This window comes from Marmota monax, unplaced genomic scaffold, assembly GCF_021218885.2.
Source record: "Marmota monax isolate L192 unplaced genomic scaffold, Marmota_monax_Labrador192_F-V1.1 WCK01_AAM20220418_F8-fsc00171, whole genome shotgun sequence".
Classification (NCBI taxonomy): domain Eukaryota; kingdom Metazoa; phylum Chordata; class Mammalia; order Rodentia; family Sciuridae; genus Marmota; species Marmota monax.
The window spans coordinates 421,038-441,822 of record NW_026694658.1 but is presented as its reverse complement, the minus strand read 5'-3'; the positions used below and the strand labels follow the sequence as shown (position 1 = coordinate 441,822).

At 39.4% G+C, this 20,785-nt stretch overlaps 1 protein-coding gene across 10 annotated transcripts in view; it reads right to left on the bottom strand.

The window, feature by feature from the left end:
- The window catches only part of Acaca (acetyl-CoA carboxylase alpha), a 278,427-nt gene that overhangs the window by 224,324 nt on the left and 33,318 nt on the right, over nt 1-20,785 (bottom strand). Inside the window, exon 1 of one of the 10 annotated variants that reach the window (XM_046423259.2) lies at nt 9,839-9,980. The exons of 5 other annotated variants lie outside the window; for them this stretch is intronic. The gene's annotated coding sequence lies outside the window, so the exon portion shown is untranslated. Of the gene's footprint in view, nt 1-4,122; nt 4,315-9,833; nt 9,981-20,785 lie in introns of those variants that run through there. 4 more of the 10 variants (XM_046423256.2, XM_046423258.2, XM_058572324.1 and 1 more) reach the window with 4 other exon arrangements.

Below are 20,785 nucleotides of genomic sequence, written 5' to 3'. Positions count from 1 at the left end.
GGCTGAGTGGCTGTGACACTCAGAAACACAATTACAGTAATATAATAAATGTTAGGTGGAAACATAGAAGGATATTTTATCCAAACTTGGAGGAGTTAATGGTGAGGAAAGGGATCAAGAAAAACTTTCTGGGGGTAGGAAGACATTAGGGATAAAGAATTAAGGGAAAATCCAAAAAGGGGGTAAAAGTATAAGTCCATGTAGAATGAAAATCTAAATCAAATCCAGATGGCAGAATCTGATGACTTATCAGCAACACTAGATCTGAATGATCACAACAGTTTGAGATAATTTCTTTCAAGAGCCAGCTAGAGACTTTTTGGGGGGTGGAAGGGAGGGAGGTAAACCGAAAGAGTATTTCTTTAGGGTATAGCAGTCAGAGAAAATAAAACTAATGTAATTATCTGTCCTAATTCCCATGTCTCAGTCCAGGGATAAGAAATATTTTTTAAGGATTAAGCTAGTGCAAGCTTCTGCATTTTTCAAGAAATCTCTAAAGAAGCCTTGCAAAACTATTGAATAAATATGGGTTTAACACATATCTACTTTTTTCTTCCTGAAAGTCCACTGAAACAAAAGTATAAAGTTTTATTGTTGTTGTTTTGTTTTTATTTTAAGGTATAAGCCACAAACAAAGACTTTTAAAAGCAAACAAACAAACAAAAAAAAAAAAAAAAAAATGAAGGGAGACAAGAGCAAGATCATTTCCTTGGAAAGCAACTGGACAAACTGAAGAAAACTGAATTAACTGAATTATCACCCATTTGTGTAAAACTAAGAATAAATAAAATTTATATCACAGGATCTCCAAAACATTTCACCTGTGAATGTGAAAGAGTTAAATAAAATGAGGATTGGTTGAAATTGTTTCAGAAGCTTCACATCATTAGATTTTTTTTTCCCCCAACTAATGAAGCCAGGTGCCTGCTATTCTCGGACTGAAGGTGGGAGAGGGAGAGGGAAATATTTAAAAATAAATAAATAAAAGAAGAAGAAGGTTTACTCTCTGGAGATAAGTTTTTCTAGACTGGGGGATATACCAGTAATAGTAGAGGGCAGGCAGGGGACCTTATTGAAAATGGATAAATTAAATAAACATATTGGGTAAGACTTTCCAGAATCCTTCTTTGTAGAATATGACCAGCCAGGAAACAAAACAAAAACAAACCCTGAAATTAGTAACATTGAAATTCCCTAATTAAGTTGCCTAACCAGATCATTCAGCCTCACTCACATTTTCTAATCACCTTTTCAATCCCCCTTCCAAAAAACATATGAGCAGAAAATAAGGATTATCAGATGTCTGAGAAAAATGTCCAACATGAAAGAATCATAAACAAATAATTGCCAGTCACAGTGGTGTAGTCTCAGCAACTCAGGAAGCTGAGGCAGGAGGATCACAAATTGGAGGCCAACCTCAGCAACCTAGCAAGACTCTCAGCAATTTAGCAAGACCCTGCCTCAAAATTTTAAAAATGGACTGGAGTTAAATCCCAAGTACCACAAGTGTCTCTGTGTTAAATCCCCTGTACCACAAAAATTAACAAATAAAAACAAATAACTGCTTATAGAAAAAGAAAATGCAATGTGGTATCCTGGTTTAGATAATAAAACATAAAAACATATCAGGGGGAAAAAAGTGGGCAAATCTGAATAAGGTCTATAATTTAGGTACTACTATTGTACCAATGTAAATTTTTCTTTCTTATTTTTTTTTGCAGTGCTGGGTATTGAATCCAGTGCTTCCTGCATGCTAGGCAAGTAGTCTCTAACTGAGCTACACCCCTAGCCCTCAGTATTAATATATTAGCTGTGATAAGAGTACTATAGCTATATAAAATATTAACATTTAGTGAAGCTTGGTCAAGGGTATGTGGGAACTGTAAGCACTACATTTACAACTTTAAGTCTAAAATTACTATCTTAAAAACATCTGGAGTCTGAAGGGCTATCATTATTATTCTAAAAGAGCTAAGACAAGATATTACATACATAAAACATAATGGCTTTTTTAAAAATTTTTTTAGTTGTAGATAGACAGAATATTGTGGTGCTAAGGATTGAGCCCAGTGTCTCACATATGTTAGGCGAGCACTCTTCCACTGAGCCACAACCCCAGCTCCTGAATGGCATATTTTCAAAAACATTCAAGACAAAAATTCTCTCTCTCTCTCTCTCTCTCTCTCCTTTTATTTTTTATTTATTTATTTATTTTTGTTTTGTTGTTATTGATTTGCATATTTTCTGAGTTACAAGTCTCACTATGTTGCCAGGTTGGTTTTAAACTCCTGGGCTCAAGTGATCCTTCTGAGACTATGGGCACAGGCCACTGCATCCCACTAAGAAATAATTCTTAAAAATCTAATCAAAGAAAGTTTTAAAACCAAGTGGAAAGATAAAATTGAGGAAAGAGTTTTTATGAATCAAAATTAAGAAGTGTGATTAAATAACAGAAAAGAAAAAATAAGAAAATTAGAGAACCTGTTTAGATGGTCCAAATATGAAGAAGAACCACTGCCAAAACTGAGAACAAAATAGAGAGCAAAATGTAATTAATGTAACAATTCAATAAAACATCTGAGTACTAAAGGGTTTGATTGCCAGACTTTAAGAGTCCACTAATTGTCTGTGTGGTAGAGTGTTTGCCTAGCATGCTCCAGGCCCTTGGTTTAATCCACAGCACCTCATTAAAAAAGAAAGAAAAAAAGTTCCTACCACAATGAATTAAAAACACATAACAAGGCACATCAGTTAAATATCAAAAACTGAGCACAAAGGAAGATCCTACAAGCTTCTAGAGAGGGAAAAAAAAAAGTTGGCATATAAGAATGCCTTTCAGACTCATCAGCAATAATACTGGAAACTTGAAGGTAATTAAATAATAGCTTCAAATTCTGAACGAAAATTATTTCCAACTTAGACCCAATCACTTCCTGTTCTACTGTAAGGACAGAATAAAGATATATCCAAAAGGCAACCTCTTAAAATAATTACCTCCTAGAATACATATTTCATTTTATAGACACCAATGCAAAAATTGATATTGGAAAGCATCATGGATATATGTTAAAACCATTGGGTAAAAGGATATTGGAAAACAAGATGTTCTTAGTCTTAAAATAAATCACCTCACAAATTATACACTAATTATTAGGGGGGAAATGCACTTTTACACCGTCTTAACTAAGTATTCAAACAAACATCACTATTAGGACAAAATGATGTGATATAATTAGAAGTATGCAATGCTATATATGTAGGTTTTTGTTCTCCTGTTGGGGATTGAACCAAGGACCTGGTGCATTCTACATGAGCTATACCCCAAGCCTATAAAAGGGCTAATTTGAATCTAATCAAGATGAAACAATCAGATGAATCCAGACTGCAGGATGCTTTTCAAGACAGCTAGTCTGCAATCTTCAAAAATGTCAGTGATGTGGGCTGGGGCTGAGGCTCACTGTAGAACCCTTGTCTACCGTGCATGAAGTACTGGGTTCTCTCTTCAGCACCACATAAATGTAAAATAATAAAAGATATTGTGTCCACCTAAAATTAAAAAATAAAATTAAAAAAAAAATGTCAGTGAGGGGCTGGGGTTGTTCAGTGGTAGAACACTTGCCTAGCATGTGTAAGGCACTGGGTTCAATTCTCAACACCACATAAAAACAAATAAAATAAAGGTCCATCAACAACTAAAAAAAAATATTTTAAAAAAAATGGCAATGAAAGACAAATGCCACAAAAGACAAAAAGGATAAGGTGATTGTTCTGGATTAAGACTAAAAACACTAGAGAATAAATGTATAGCCTGATTCTTGACTGTATCATGAATTTAAAAATAGTTATAAAGATATTACTAGGACAAGGGGGAAAACTTAATAATACTTAGGAGAAACAAATACTTAGGGGTAAAGTGTCATGAAGTTTTTCAATTTATCTTGAAGTGATTCATAAAAAAATACTTATATATAAGCATATACACATGAGAGAGAAAAAGGGGTAAAGCAAATGTGGCAAAATGTTAAAACCTGGTGAATTTACATTAGGGGTAAATGGTATTCACTGCACGTTTCTTTGCATGTTTAAAATTTTTGGAAATAAAGAGTTAAAAAAAGTATTTACCTCCTCTGTATTCTTTCTCAGGATGGCACTAGAGGATATTCCCCATCACCATGAGGGAAATAAACCAAGAATATGGAGACATGGAAACTAATTTCTCCACAGCAGAAGAGAAGTGAGGAGAATCTCCAGGATGATGGTGAAGAATGAGTCCAATGAGTACAGCTGTGTGTCAGATGCAGAGGGCAAGCAATCTAGGTTGGAGTCAGAAGAGTCTGAGATTTACAGAAATTAAATTAAGAATTAACAAAATTATGGCACATCTCAATGTCCTGAGAAATTTACAAAACTAGTACAGAGTGAAAAAATGATAAATACATACAAATTAAACAAAAATGAAGATTGTTATTAATTCCAGAGAAAGAATTGTGCAGAAAAAAAGGGATAATATACAACTAAATCCTGCATAGGATTTATACATTTATACTGTAAAATTATTGATAGAATCAAGGTTATAATATGATTCAAGCAGGTAGTTAGCTGTCAGGGATGGAAAGGTAAAAGTGAATAGTAAGGGTAAGGAGCAAAAAGAGAGGTGAATCCTCATTTTCCATATCTGGGAATCAGTAGGCAATGCTTAACAGTGAAAACTCAAGATGTAGCAAGAAAAGTATGTTATTTACAAACAAAAGGGTATATAACAAATATATGAGCTAAAAGAAATGAAATTAAGAAGGAGCTGAAGATGATTGGTTTTTTATAGTCACCTTAGTGAAATTATCACTTTTTAAACTATGTATAAGTTATGAAAATTAAAATATAAAAAGTCTTCCTATAATGTTAAATTAAGAAATCAAAAGTGAAGAATAATGTATAAAGTATTCACAATTTGTCTTAAGTGGGTATGTTGGGGGAAGAATATACCAGCATTTGCTTAAAAATGCATAAAATCTCTGGAAGTTATTAAGAAATTAATAACATTAAGGCCAGGCATGGTGGCACATGCCTACCAGTGACTCTGAAGCCTGAGGTAGGTGGATGGCAAGTTCAAGGTCAGCCTCAGCAACTTAGCAAGACCCTGTCTCAAAGTATAAAGTAACAAAGGGTGGGAGATGTAGCTCAGAGCATCCCTGGGTTCAATCCCCAGGACCACACACACACACACCAAAAAAAAAAAAAAAAAGAAAAGAAAAAGACAAAGAAAAACTGCTCAATTTTTAAATCCCCAAGTCTTCTGGAAATTTTATGGCATCATACTTTACATTAGCAGGTGGACAGCCAAAGTTGGAGAAATTTACAGGTTAAAGAAGCAATTCCTGGCACTGGGGTTGTGGCTCAGCAGTAGAGCACTTGCCTCGCATGTGCAAGGTCCTGGGTTCGATCCTCAGCACCACATAAAAATAAATAAGTAAAATAAAGTAATAAAAAAGAAAGAAAGAAAAATTACCTTAAAAAAAAAAAAAAGAAGCAATTCCTAATCCTTTTGAAGTTAAAACAGCCTATGCAGTTTTAAAGAGAATTTTAAGTTGAAAACAATAAAGAACTTCTGGTTGAGGGCGTCGCTGAGTAGTAAAGCACAGGCTGAGCATGCACAAGACCCTGGGTTCAATTTATAACATTAAAAAAAAAAAGTTGTTGACCCATGAATGATGTATTCATGGTGAAATGGATACAGCTGGAAGTTTTCCACAGGAATATAGGATAAAAAAAATATTCTCAGTGGGGCACAGTGGCACAAGCCTGTAATCCCAGTGGCTCACGAGGCTAAGGCAGGAGGATTGAGTTCAAAATCAGCCTCAGCAATTTAGTGAGGCCCTAAGCAATTTAGTGAGACCCTGTCTTTAAAAAAGACATTTAAAAAAGGCCCCAGGGACAGGAGGGCAGAGGGACAGGGATGTAACTCAGTGGTTAATTGCCCCTGGGTTCAGGTGCTGTTACAAAAAAAAAACAAAAAAAAAACACCTCTCACAATAAGTGCCATACTGGACTAGAAACTTTCTTAGGTACCTTCCAATACTAAATGTTCTATTAAATTGGGTGTAGTGGCACATGCCTGTAATCCCAGTGCCTTGGGTGGCTGAGGTAGGAGGATCCCAAGTTTGAGGCCAGCCTGGGCAATTTAGCAAGACCCTATCTCAAAATAAAAAAGGAACGGGGATATAGCTTGGTGGTAGAGAGCCCCTGGATTTGATCCCCAGTACCACACACACACTCAGTTTTTAAATAATAATAATAATAATAATAAATGTTCTTTTAAATTATTGAACTTTATGAGATGAAATAGAAATAGTTTGTCTAGCCATAGCCAGGAATACCATTAAATACTGAAGCAAACAACCCAGCTATCCATCATCTTCTTGCTCATTTACTGATATCATTCTTAATGAACCTGAGAACTAATCAAGCTCCTATCAACCTACTTATCACCCACCAAGTGTGTGAATATATACATACAGGTATGCAAATCTGAATGATTAACAATAGATTTGAAAGCTGTCTACAAAAGCAGACTATAAGTTTTAGGAACTTCACTAGTGAGTCTATTCAATTTCCATCATAGGAAATAGCCAATTACTCATTTGAGACTGAGTCCTCCAAACCCACTCTATTTTTCAAATTTAACTTCTTGAGTTTATTCAGAATTTTCAAACTGTGTGTTATCATTTCAAAGAAAATCATTATACAGCTTATTCTATCTAAAGTGACTACTTCGTAACTAGTATAGCCATGCAATTTCAGTTTCCAATGTCATGGGGATGGTAATATTATGGTTCCTATATAAAGATGTGGGTTTGAGGCCAGTCTCAGCAACTTAGTGAGGCCCTAAGCAACTTAGTGAAACACCATCGCAAAATAAAAAATAAAAAGGGTTGGAGGATGTGGCTCAGACGTAAACCACCCCTGCGTTCAATCCCCAGTACCAATAAATAAATAAATAAATATGGGGGGGGGTGGGATTTTGCTCATTGGTAGAGCACTTTCCTAACACATGAAAGGCTCTGAGTTAGATCCCAAAAAGGGGGTTGGTGGGGGGTAGACACAGAAGGTTGAGGAGTATGGCATGCTAGAGAGATGAAATGAGCTTAAGTCACAAATAACACCACTGGAAGCTGAGATCAATTGAGGTCACCAACTCTGGGTAGGGCTCTTAACATCCCTTATTGTTGAAGCCACTTTGTACTTGCCTCCTTAAGCATCATGAGCTTAAATAAGTAACAAATTGTTAAGAAAACCAAATCATTTGAGCACAGTTCTACTGAGGCAATGATCTGTTTAAGTGGAAGATCAATGAAGACTATCTGAAAATGGTAATCAACTAGTTATCAAGACTTTAAAGCCAGTGAAAAAAGTGTTTATTCCCTTTTTTCCCCTCGTACTGGGGATTGAACTGAGGGCCTCAAACATGCTAGGCAAGTACTCTAAAACTCAGTTATATCCCCAGTCCAAATAACTTCTTTATCTTATTGTTTTAAGGGTTTGGAAAGATGCTTGAGGCACAGCTCATCCAATTATTAATCTTTAAAAACATGTTAGATAATGATATAACAACTCCTGCCCCCCCCCCACTGCAAAAAGATTCTCCTCTCCTCCCTAGCTGGAAATAATAAATTCCAATGTATTATTTCACAAAATTTATTTATTTATTCTTTTTGAGGGAGGAAGGAGACTGGGGAGCCTGGGGGATTGAACACAGGGGTGGCTCTACCACTGAGCTACATCCTCAGCCATTTTTATCTTTTGAGACAGGGTCTCAGGAAGTTGCCCAGGTCATTCTCAAACTTGCAATCCTCCTGCCTTAGCCTCCCAGTCACTAGGATTACAGGTGTGCACCACTGTACCTGTCTACAATTTTTATTTTTATTGACTTCTTTCTTCAATCAAGACTGTGAGAATATTGGTTTTTGTTCATTTGTTTGTTTTTGTTTGCAGAGCTGGGGATTGAACCCAGGGCTTTGTGCATGCAAGGCAAGTACTCTACTAAGTTATATCCCCAGCCCCAAGACTAAGAGGATATTAATCATCCCCCCCAAAAAAGTAAAGAAAAGCACTAGCCCCAGACCTGTTAAACCAGTATGTGTAACAGGTTAAAAAAAAAAAAAATTCCTAGTCATTGACTGAAGAGAAAATAATGTAGAGTGTTACACAGTGCACTATACCTGAACTTGCTCATGGCACTTTAGAGAAGTCAACATCAAATGAGAGTTCTCTGAGATTGGCTTTTAAAATGCCAGTTCTTTGACATTACCTAATCATTGTCTGAAGTATAAATTCATTAAGTGAAATTCCCAACTTTTCCTTCCATTTTAGGAACAATTCAATCTATGTTTGATGAATTTCTATTTGCACTGATAAAATAAAACTTCTACAACAGTAATAAACATAGATGGCTTCATAAATTAATACTTAACCTTTCCTTTAACATCTTTCATATGCCCACTTTACAGTGTATGTTATGTATTCTTGGGTTCACATCAGTCCTTTTCTTATGTATAAAGTAGTATTTAGAAATAAAGAAACTGAGGCAAGAGAAGTGAAAAGAGACTTGCTACTTTGTAGCAAGTAGGCACCCATTTGGACCCTGCTTAAAGTAGTCCTGCTATACTAGACAACATTTTCCTGAACAGTGTGTCCAATGGGCAGCACAGAAATCCTCAACACAGATGTCCAAAGCAATCCCATCAAGGAGCAAGAGACAAATCAAAGTACTTTTACCCACGAAGGGAAAAGAAACAGCATATTTTTCATAAGAACTTTGGATTAGGAAAAAATAAATAAATAGAAAAAAGAACCAGAGAGAAAATCAGGGAGACAAATTTCTGAGAAGGAAGACCAAGATATTAGGTTTATTCTGCACATTAAGAGTCTTCTAAAAACACTGCTTAAGAAGACTCGGAAAAGTCCTAGAGTCTTTTGATTTTAATCCTAAATCTCAAAAATATCTGAAATTATTTCTCCAATCTGTTAGGGTCCCATAAGCTTCTATAAAAATACAAGGCCTACATGAAGTCCCTGATTTTTAGAGCTTATTACAAGCGTCCACTAGTGGCCACTTGCCAGTCTCCAAATCCAAAAATAATGTTGGCCCAGACCCGGGCAGGACCTTCACGCACATTTCCTCTGAAATCTTTAGCCTCACATCCCTTCCTACGTCCCATCTCCAACAGCTGCACTTAATCAACACAGCAAATGCAAAGGAGTAACTACAGGCACCTACATTTACTACGTTCCTCACTGAAAACCTAAAATCCTGCGAGCAGGAACTGGCAAGGGACAGCCCGCCTGGCCCGGGCTTTCACCACGATACAAAGACACAGTCGGAGCAACAGCAGCCTGTGTCTATGCACCCCACACCTCACTCTGCGAGAGAGGAAGACTTTGAATGAAACCAGACCCAACCCTCAACATCCACTCCCACGTGGTCGTCTTCGCCCAGGCCCTCAGTCGGACTCCAAAGGGATCTGATAGGAATCAGACCACGCGGGGGCGGGAGGAGGAGAAGGCGAGCTCCAGGCTGAGGTCCCAGTCCCTTCCTAGGCTGCACGCCTCCCAGTTCCGGGGCCTAATCCCCCACCCGAGACTCCAGACCCCCCCACACACATGGCTGTCGGGAGGGGACCTAAAGGCCCCAAAGCTGCCGAGCTGCCCGGCACCAGGTCTGGATGGATCCCGCGCCGCATGCCGGCGGAGGCTGAGAAGCGGCCCCGGCCGGCCACCGCCCCTCCCCAGCCCCAGCTTCTCCAGCTCAATATCCCAGGCTCTGAGGCGGGCCTCACCTCACCTCAGGCTGGCAGCGTCCGCGGCCCGGCAATCCCGGATCCCCGCGCGGAGGCAGTGCTGGGCGAGAGGAGATGCCCGCAGCTAGGGCGATGGCTGACAGGCTAGCTGCACAGGCCGGCCAGGCGCACCGGGAGGGGAGGAGGGGAGGGCGGGGCTCCACAGGAGCCGCCCCGCCCCCGCCCCGCCCACCTCAGCCCAGGAGCCCCATGAGGTGACTACGTCCGGGGTTACTCGAGGCCGTTCACCTCCGACCCCGCTCCGGGCTGTCGCGCGGTCCGGGCGGCTGGGGGTGGGGGGGTGTGGGAGGGGGTGATCCGCGGCCCGAGGGCGGCGAGAGCCAATGGGAGGGCGGCGCGGGGCGGGGCGACGTGAGGCGATGCAGATGGTCCGAGTGCGGCTCTGCCATTCGGGGCCCAGAGGCGCGAGGGCGGGCCCCGCGTGGCCCCGGCGCCCCTTCGGCTCGGGCGGCTGCTGGGCCAGCCAGTCGGCTCCCTCTCCTGGCAGAGAGGGAAGTGGAGGAAATGCTCCCACTTGCACCTCCCATCAAGGATAGAGGCGTCCGGGGCCGCGGAAAGTAAAGGCCTGGGACTTGCCGGTTCTGATCTCCACTTATAACGCCGGGAGGGGAGATCGGAACCGGGGCGGTCTGAAAGGGATAGGCAGTGAGCCGGCCTCGTGTGGACCTTAGAGTATTTAATCTTATCACCCTGAAGAGGTGGCTATTGTGTCCATCAATTGCACACAGGTTGGATTCCAAGTTAGTGCAGGCTAACTAATCCCTATTCTGGAACTTCCTTTGCTTGCTCCTCAGCCCCAAAGCAGCCTACCCCAAAGGAGTTGTAGGTGCTGAATCTTGGAGAATTGAGGGGAGACTTAGTAAAGAATGTTAAGTGAGAAGGACAGTGTTGCAAAGGACAACAGTCCTGCCTGCCCAGCAGGGAAAGTAGGTGCCAGTGAGTTCCTGATTTCTCAGAGTGTCTTCCATCCTTCACTGGGGTTACACCAAGCCTTTGAGGTGAACTCAACCAACTTTTCTAGTTTTGTCAGTTAAGTTCATAGCAAGACTTTAGTTTAATAGTGGCTCTCTCTTGAAAATTAGTAGTAATTGGAAGGAGTCCCAACACAGTTCATCCTCTGAGCAAGGACACAATGAAAATTGGAGAAAATCATACTTGACAAGAATGGAGTGAATTCTAACCCCTGCCAGAAATTTAGTGAAACATCCAGACTATTTTCCCAATCCTAACACAATAAGGCCAAGAGAGGTGCAGAGGGTGACAATTTGGTGTGAAGAAGTCCTATGCCAGAGGGTAAAAATCAAATATGGTGGAGGGGCTGGGACTGTAGCTCAGTGGTAGAGCATTTGCCTTGCATGTGTGAGGTACTGGATTCGATCTTCAGCACCACATAAAAATAAATAAAGATATTGTACCAACTACAACTAAAAAATTTTTTTAAAAAATCAAATAGGGTGGAAATACATACCTCAGGTTAAGTTCTTAGATGGAAGCTGAGGCAGGAAGATAGGAAGATTGGTCAATAAAGAACAAAATCTAGAGGGCTGGGGATGTGGCTCAAGCGGTAGCGTGCTCGCCTGGCATGCGTGCGGCCTGGGTTTGATCCTCAGCACCACATACAAACGAAGATGTTGTGTCCGCCAAAAACTAAAAAAATAAATAAATATTTAAAAAAAGAGAACAAAATGTAGGATGCCTCATGCCTCTCTACGAGTTTACCCTCCTGCTTTTGAAATACTAGGGATTGGACACATAATTTGGAAAAAAGATATGGATTTTACAAAACGATAACCCATATTTTACAGCAACTGTGTCATTATGATAAATGGCAGTTGGACAAATGTGGAACACTCAAAACTTGAAAAAAAGGAAAAGGATAATTGCCCAAGACATGCTGGTTTAATAAGATATTTGATTTAACTGACTAAAATCAACATTAGCTGGGAACAGGGAGACTTTGCCTGTGGATAACAGTACTCTTCAAAGCTGGCAGGAAGGAGTGACTTCGGAAAGACAAATCTTGAGGTTGTCTCTTTGATTTTTCTTTTGCCTTTCCTAAACCCTGTGAAGGCTCCCTTTCCACGGGATTCTAAGATTTACCTGCAAAAAACTGTCCTTATAAGAATCTTCATCATGTCCTACTTTTGACCTCACTGGGTATTTAAAGTTATTGAGCTCTCTAAAAAAAACTAGCCAATTGGGGCTGGGGATGTGGCTCAAGCGGTAGCGCGCTCGCCTGGCATGCATGCGGCCCAGCACCACATACAAAACAAAGATGTTGTATCCGCCGATAACTAAAAAATAAATATTAAAAAAATTAAAAAAAAAAAAAAAACTAGCCAAGGACACTTAAAAAAAAAAAATAGAATCTTTGTGGGGAAACTGCCTCTAAAACCCTCTCATATAGAGACAGCTTTGACTTCAGGGTACATTCTTCTTCCAGAATGTTGTTAACTGTGGTTAAAATGCAATAGGAAAACTATTTTCTTAATGTGATGTAATAGGCACAGCCACTGCCTGCTGTATTCTGGCTGGACCCATGTGCACTCTAACTTAAGAAATATACCTATGCAGGGAGAAAAAAAAATTAGCCAAGGATGGGCCTAATAAAAGAGCTACAGAGAAAGAAAATAAAGGTTGAATTGGGATACTCCAGACCACTTATAGAAGATCTAGCTGCTATCACCAAATGTTAAAGCAACTGAGCTGAAAATAAGCAAAGAGCTATGCTTGCAGACAGAGTACTAGAAGTTCAACCCCTAAGTTTTGTGTTGTTTGTTACATGCCAAAACCTGCCCATCCCAACCATAGGTTTTTTAGAAGTGCTTCATAAATTCTTGCCACATAAGACATTGTCTGTAAAGAGGTGGAGGAGAGCCTAAGGCGATAACTTCCTATACAAGACTAGCAGGTGGAAAAGAAGGGGGGGTGAGTGATTCCTAAAAGCTGAAACTATAAAGGTCTATTATGGGCTGAATTGTATCCCAAAATTCCTATGTTGAACTCCTAATGCCCAGTACTTCAAAATATGAGTATATTTGGAAATAGGGTCTTTAAAGATGAAATTAAATGAAAACAAGGTCATTAGGGTAGACCCTAATAAAATGTAACTGGTGTCCTTATAAGGAGATTAAGACACAGGCACACACAGAAGATGCTGTAAAGACAAAGAAGATGGCCATCTACAAACCAAGGAGAAAAGTCTCAAAAGACACTTTGCCAATACCTTGATCTTGGACTTCTAGCTTCCAGAAATTAATTTCTCCTATTTAAGCCATTTCTGTTGTTTCTTGTGATGTTGTATTTTGTGATAGCAGCCCTACAAAAACTAATAAAAGGTCCCAAATATCAAATGGCTACCAAGGTTTTCAAGAAAGTTGTATACAGGTATCAGGGATTTATCCTGAGCATCCTAGCTACTTTTCAACTTTAAAGTTGGTCTATTTCCCTACTGTGGGTAAAATCAGAATAAGTTTGAGAGATCCTTCCTTGTTTTTTAGATGGTTACAATCCACTCAGTAAGACAAAACTAACACACTAAAACAGACTATGTCTCACTCCTTACATGATAGCCATGTGAATTTGTAAAAGCCAGAGATGAGAGAGGATAAATTTGTCATTGTCCGGGCATCTCCATTTGACACTTTATTGTCAATTCTACTTTAAGACAGTGTTTCTCAAAGTGTTCCACCTAAAACAGAAACCCTAGGTAGCTTGTTAAAATAGGTGCTGGGTTTGATCCCCAGCACTGGGACAGGCTGGGGGGGGGGGTGGCGGTGCAAATTCTCAGTCCATTTGCAGACTTTTTTTTTTTTAAGCACCCCTGGTAATTGTTCACCCTGACATTTGAAAACACTAGTTTAAGATTTAGCATTATTATTTCACCATTTGTTGCAAGAATGTCTTGTTGAACAACAATGCCTCCTACACTGCTATTTCCAAAATGGGAAAGTCTATCAGGTCAGGTTTGAGTTGAATCAAGAGAAGAGAGAAAATTTCCCTTAATAGAAAATGGACATAAAGAGTTCCCTTGGCCTGGTGGCTGTCTGACCATGGTTCCAAATTTCACAGGGTAGCAAGGTCAGAGATTGGCTTTTTTGTTAAGATAAAGAAATTATTGGGATATTATTTCCCACTGACCCCCAATATTCATATATTAATCTGGCTTTTACCACTTGCTATGCTTATACTTCTCCTCCTGCCTCAGCCTCTGGAGCACTGGAATTACTGATGCACACCATCATGCCTAACCCTAGCCCCTTTTAAATTTTATTTTTTCCCACATTTTTTACTGGTGCATTACAGTTGTACATATTGATGGGATTTATTATTACGTATTCATACATGCACACAATATGACAATATAATCTTACCAGTATCACTCCCCAGCACTTCCTAAATTTTAATTTGATATAGGTAATAGCTAAATTGTTGAGACTGGCCTCAAACTTGTGATCCTCCTGCTTTAACCTCCTAAATTGCTGAGTTACAGGTGTATACTACCACATCTGGCTCTTCTCTAAATTCTTATAGCAGTATGGTCACTACCACATAACTCAGCATTTTAGGCTATAATTTTGTGTATGTATATTTTTTTAGCGCTCCATTTTTTTTTTTTTTTTTTGGTACCAGGGATTGAATTCAAGGGCACTCAATCACTGAGCCACATACCACATAAATAAAATATTTTGTATTTTATTTAGAGACAGGGTCTTACTGAGTTTCTTAGCACCTTGCTGTTGCTGAGGTTGGCTTTGAACTTGTGATCCTCCTGTCTCAGCCTCCTGAGCCACTGGGATTACAGGCCTGTGCCACCACACCCAACTTCCATATAAATTTTAACAAGCTGAAAAGCAGAGAGCATTTCTTACAGTTTAGCACTCCCCCCCTCACAAATAGCTTTTATTAGAGTAGGAGTGGATATAGGTATTAGTAAGTGCTTCATTGACTGAAATAAAGATTAGGTCTGTACCAGAGAGGTCATTCTGCACCTGATGCCTGTGCCTTCATGTTGCCTCTGGGAGGCAAAGCCTCCAGTAGGATATTTAGCTACTTTACAGATGGTCGGATTCATCAAGAAAGTCAGTGCCTTGCCAAGAATTGTGGCTCCAGTTGTGAGATAAAAAGAAAAAAATACAAAGGCCTTATCAGAACACTGAGTCCCTTGCTTTGTCAACCATTCAGGTCTGTCCAGAGTTAAGAACCTGAAGGAACTTCACACCATAAGGTCAGAAAATGTCCTCAGAGAGGCCACTTTATAAGTCTGCTCCTGATGATGAAAGATAGGATTGCATAATGAAGGACAGTGTTTATATTGGAGCCTGCCCATGATGTTTTCACATGTACACCAGGCTGTTCACAGGGGTACTTGGGCATTCACATGGTATTTCACCTCGGTCTCCCCACTTTATTATCCAATCCTAAACACTTCTATTCCCTTAGTTACCCTTTGGACAGTCACCAAATCTTTCCTTCCTCCCTCCCTCCCTCCCTCCCTTCCTTCTCCACCCCCCCCCCAAACCCACCAGTACTATGGATTGAACCCAGGGGCACTCTACCACTGAACTATATCCCTAGATCCCCAGCCCTTTATATTTTTATGATAGGGTCTTGCTAGAGCTTGAAGTCTTCCTGCATCAGCCTCCAAGTAACTGGGATTACAAGCATGCACCACCATGTCCTGCTAATAATCTAAGTCTTATATACCTCACAACAAAATACCTGGAAAAAAAAGAAAAAACCTAGGAGAAAGTTTTAATGGCCTTTCGTTTTTCTCTATCCGCCGCCCCCCCAACACACACACCTTTTTCTTCCCCAGTACTGGGGATTGAATCCAGGGCATAGTGCATGCTAAGCAAGTGCTACACAACTAAGCTATACCCATGGTTTTATTTTTATTTATTTATTTGTTTGTTTATTTATTTATTTATTTATTTTTGGTACTGAGGATTGAAACCAGGGTTGTTTTACCACTGAGCTACATCCCCAGCCCTTTTAAATTTCTTATTTTGAGACAGATCTCAGCAAGTTGCTTAGGGACTTACTAAATTACTGAGGTTGGCCTGGAACTTAGAATCCTCCTGCCTCAGCCTCCCAAGTTACTGGGACTATAGGCATGTAGCCCGCACCTGGATTCCCTTTTTATTTTTTATTTTGAGACAAGGTATTACTAAATTGTTCAATCTGGCTTCGGACTTGTGGTTTTCTTGTCTCAGTCTCCCCAGTAACCTAGGATAAGAGACGTGTGCCATCATGCCTGGTGCCTTTTTCTTTAAAGGCAGGAAAATGTATAGGATGACTCATTTAGTTCTTGCCTGCTCCTGGATTCTGACATTTTATTTGCTCAGCTTTACAATCTACTCAGCTCTGACTTTACTCTTCTCCACACCTATGGAAGCCCTCCTGTTCAGTTTACTTTCTGCCCCTGTCCTTACCTTCTCTTCAGATTTCCAGTAACTCTGTTACTCCTGTATCAGACTCCGGTTTTTCCTGCTGCATGGTTAGGCCTCCACTTGCCTTCCTTAATATCCTCATTCCCCATTGTTATTATATGTGAAACAAATAATAAAAAGTAACATTAATCATTTTATCATCAAGGAAAATTGAGCCGTTATCTTTTTTATTCTTTCAGTCTTAAAATTTTGCTATATCATATCTTGAAGCAAAAGATTTCACAAAGTCCCCCTTTTTAAAAAAAATCTATCCATCTATCTACCCATCTACCTACCTACCTACTTTATTTTGTGGTACTAGGGATTGAACCCAGTAGCACTTTACTATTGAGCTTTATCCACAGTCCTTTTTTTAAAAAAAAAATTATTTTTTAGTTTTAGGTGGACACAATATCTTTATTTTATTTTATTTTTTATTTTTTTAGAGAGAGAATTTTTTTTAATATTTATCTTTTAGTTTTCGGCGGACACAACATCTTTGTTTGTATGTGGTGCTGAGGATCGAACCCGGGCCGCACATATGCCAGGCGAGCGCGATACCGCTTGAGCCACATCCCCAGCCCTCTTTATTTTATTTTTGTGTGGTGCTGAGAATCGAACCCAGTGCCTCATGCATGCTAAGCGAGTATGCTACCACTTGAGCAACATCCCCAGCCCCCCACAGTTCTTTTCACTTTTTGAGACAGGGTCTCTAAATTGCTCAGGCTGGTCTTGAACTTGTGATCCTCCTGCTTCAGTTTCCAGAATTGCCAGGATTATATGCATGCACCACCATGCCTGACCTGTTTCTTATCTTAAAAATAGACAAAATTCATTTGTGGTAGTAAGAGTCTAAATGGTAGGCAGTGTCTGGAATAGGAGAAAAAGGCCATTTCAGCTTTACAATCTACTCAGCTCTGACTTTACTCTTCTCCATTGTTATTAACTGGAGATAATAACTGGTTCACTAGGCATATTCACTGATTATACATAATAATAAATTTTCTTTAAAATACATAGCGAGGGTTGGGGCTGTAGCTTGGTGGTAGAGCGCTTGCCCAGCATATGTGAGGCACTGGGTTTGATCTCAGCACCACATAGAAATAAATAAATAAAAGTATTGTGTGTATCTACAACTAAAAAAAAGTTAAAAAAAAAATACATAAGGAAAAACCAGGAATGGTGGTGGCACATGCTTGTAATTCAAGTGACTCAGGAGGCTGAGGCAGGAAGATTGCAAGTTCTAGGCCAGCCTCAACAATTTAGTGAGGAAAATAATAATAATAACAACAACAACAACAACAATAATAATAATGGAAGCAAGGAACAGAGAGAGGACAGTTAATGGTTTCAGGAGAGCAGTTGGATATGATATTCTATAGTACAGTAGAATAACTACAGTTGATACAATTGAATATTTCAAAATAGCTAGTAGTGGGGCTGGGGGTATAGCTCAGTGGTAGAACACTTGCATGCCATGTGTGGGGCCCCAGATTCCCTTCCCAGCATTGCAAAAACAAACAAAAATAGTAGAGAGAATTTTGAATGTTCCTAAAATAAAGAAATGATAAAACATCTGAGGTGACGGATATGCCAATTGCCCTGATCTGATTATTACACATTGTGTACATGTATTGAAATGTTATACTGTACCCCATAAATATGTACAGCTAATATGTGTTAATTTAAAAATAAAAATGTTTGAAAAAAATCAGATAAAATAAAGAGTAGTATATAATGTTCAAAATCAGACATTATTATTATTATTATTATTATTTAAAATATACAATATTTTTGGTGATGCATAGATAGTGATAGTTCAGTATTTTTATAAAGCATGAAAAAGACAAAATTGAGAAAAAGATAAGAGTGTGAACAAAGGGACAGGCATATAAAGAGCCTCTAAGACATTAGCAATGTTCAATTTCTTTCTTTGTTTCTTTTCTTTCTTTCTTTCTTTCTTTTTGTTTTTTTGTTATATTGGGCATTGAACCCAGGGGCACTTTACCACTGAGCTACATTCCCAGGTCTTTGTTTCGCTTTGAGTTGCTGAGGCTGGCATCATCGAACTTGCAATCGTCCTATCTCGGCCTTCAGAGTTGCTGGGATTACATTTATTTGCCACTGCACCCAGCATGCAATGTTCAGTTTCTTAATAATGATGAATACATGGTGTTTAACTTATTAGTATCATTATTATTATTTAAAATATACTTGTTCTATAAATATTCTACCATTAATTTTTTTAAATTAAAAAAAAAAAAAACAGAAGACACACACCCTTAAAAGAAAGAGTAGGTAAGTGAACTAAGATAATTTTAGAGCTGGAAGAGAGTTCTAGGAAGCCATTTTTTCCCAACCAACTCATTTTAAAAAAAATAATTTTAATATTTATTTTTTAGTTTTCGGCGGGCACAACATCTTTGTTTGTATGTGGTGCTGAGGATCGAACCCTGGCCGCGCGCATGCCAGGCAAGCGTGCTACCGCTTGAGCCACATCCCCAGCCCCCAACCAACTTATTAAAGAAAATTAAACAAAAGCCAGAGAGTTTAAGTGACTTGTTCAAGTGACTTAGTTTATTACGGAATCTAAACTAGAACTTAGGTGGGCCTTCTTCCTATCGGGTTCCTCCTCCAGACACACTCTGACATTCAGCCTTAGTTTTCTCCTCTCTTCCAGCAGTCACATCTCTGGACTGCATACATCACACATCATAAAACTCACTTGCTATATCTTTGTTTCCTTCCAAATTTGATGTGTTTTCTCTTTCTTTCTTCCTTTCTTTTCTTTCTTTCTTTCTTTCTTTCTTTCTTTCTTTCTTTCTTTCTTTCTTTCTTTCTGTATGTGTGTGTGTGTGTGTAGGAGATCCGAATTGATATCCTCTCCTTCACAGACATATCAAACAATTAAAAAATCAGCTGAGCCTGGCTGGTGTGGTGGCACATGTAATCCAAGCAGCCTGGGAGGCTGAAGCAGGAGGATCTGAAGTTTAAAGCCAGCCTCTGCAAAAAGAGACTCTAAGCAACTCAGTGAGACCCTATTTCTAAATTAAAAAAAAAGAGAGAAAGAAAGAAAAGAAAAAAAGTAGAGCTGGGGATGTAACTCAGTGATCGAGTGCCCCTGAGTTCAATCCTTGTTTCCCACCCCCCACCAAAAAAAAAAAAATTGTAGAGAAGTAGTTCTGGATCTAGTTCTCTACCACTATTTTTTTTTCCTTATTAATTGCAGCTCTCCTGATTCTCTGTTCCTCACAGTACGACCTGCTTCAATATGCAGGCCACCTTTTGGGCCTCCAAATTACAAAAGGAAGAGTTAGGATCTGAGAGTTGATAAAAGAAAACTACTTTATTTTCCCCCAAGCATAAGGTCTCTTTTGGTAAAAGTGAGCTCTTCTGCCACCTTGTGTCACAGGTGAGAATATCAAGCCCTCAGATCATTCCTACCACAACTACAAGGTGGCAGTACTGCAATGTGGCATCTAGGAACTAATCTACAGAAAATTTCAAATAGAACAGTGAGGTCAATATCACAAAGGAGTAGAGAACCATGTAATCATGTTAAGAAAACAGTAAAGAAAAACCATAAAACCCAAGAGAGGCAATGGATCCCTTTATTTTGCCCTAATCTCCTCCTGTGCTAAGAGTATCAGGCAACTGTAGCAGGGAAAAAGGGAACAATACTAATAAATATTTGCTCTGGTTGGGTGTGGTAGAACACAGATGTAATCCCAGCTGAGGCAGGAGGACTGAAAGTTTGAGGCCAGCCTCAGCAATTTAGTGAAGCCATATCTCAGAAAAATAAAAAGGGGGCTGTGACTGTGGCTCAGAAGTGGAGTGCTTACCTTGCATGTGTGAGGTCCTGGGTTTGATCCTCAGCACCACATTAAAAACGAAAGAAAGAAAGAAAGGCATTGTGTCCATCTACAACTAAAAACATTTTAAAAAGGGTGTGGGGCCTGGGGATGTAGTTCAGCAGTAAATTTCTTGCCTAGAAAGCCTAGGCCCTGGGTTCAATCCACAGTACTGGGGAGAGGGAAGGGAGTGGCTTGCTCTGTGTCTGGATGCCCACCACTTCCTCTTCTTCCACTTTCAGCTAAAATGTCCTGCAGTAACATTCCTTCCCTTTAGTTTTCCCCACAAAGACTTCTGTGATGCTCATTTTAGCCAGATTTCAAGCTGTATTAAAGTGTCATGAGACAGGGTGGTATTTAAATGAAATTTGATTGAAATCTCATAAGGCCCCTCCTGGAAAGTCTTTTGCACCAAGCTCCCTTTATAACTGTACCAATCAGTTTCAGCCTCCAGAGCCTCTCATATCTGGTTAAACCCATGTTGGCTCCATTGGAGGACATTTACAGTGGGTAGAAAGGCTGCAGAGGCTCTGGACTTCGGCAAGTATCTGAGTAATCTTCATTTCTCCTTTATGATCTACTTAGCTACACCATCAAAAAGTCTTTAAAGTATTACATTAAGTGTATACTCTTTGTTAAAAGATGCAAT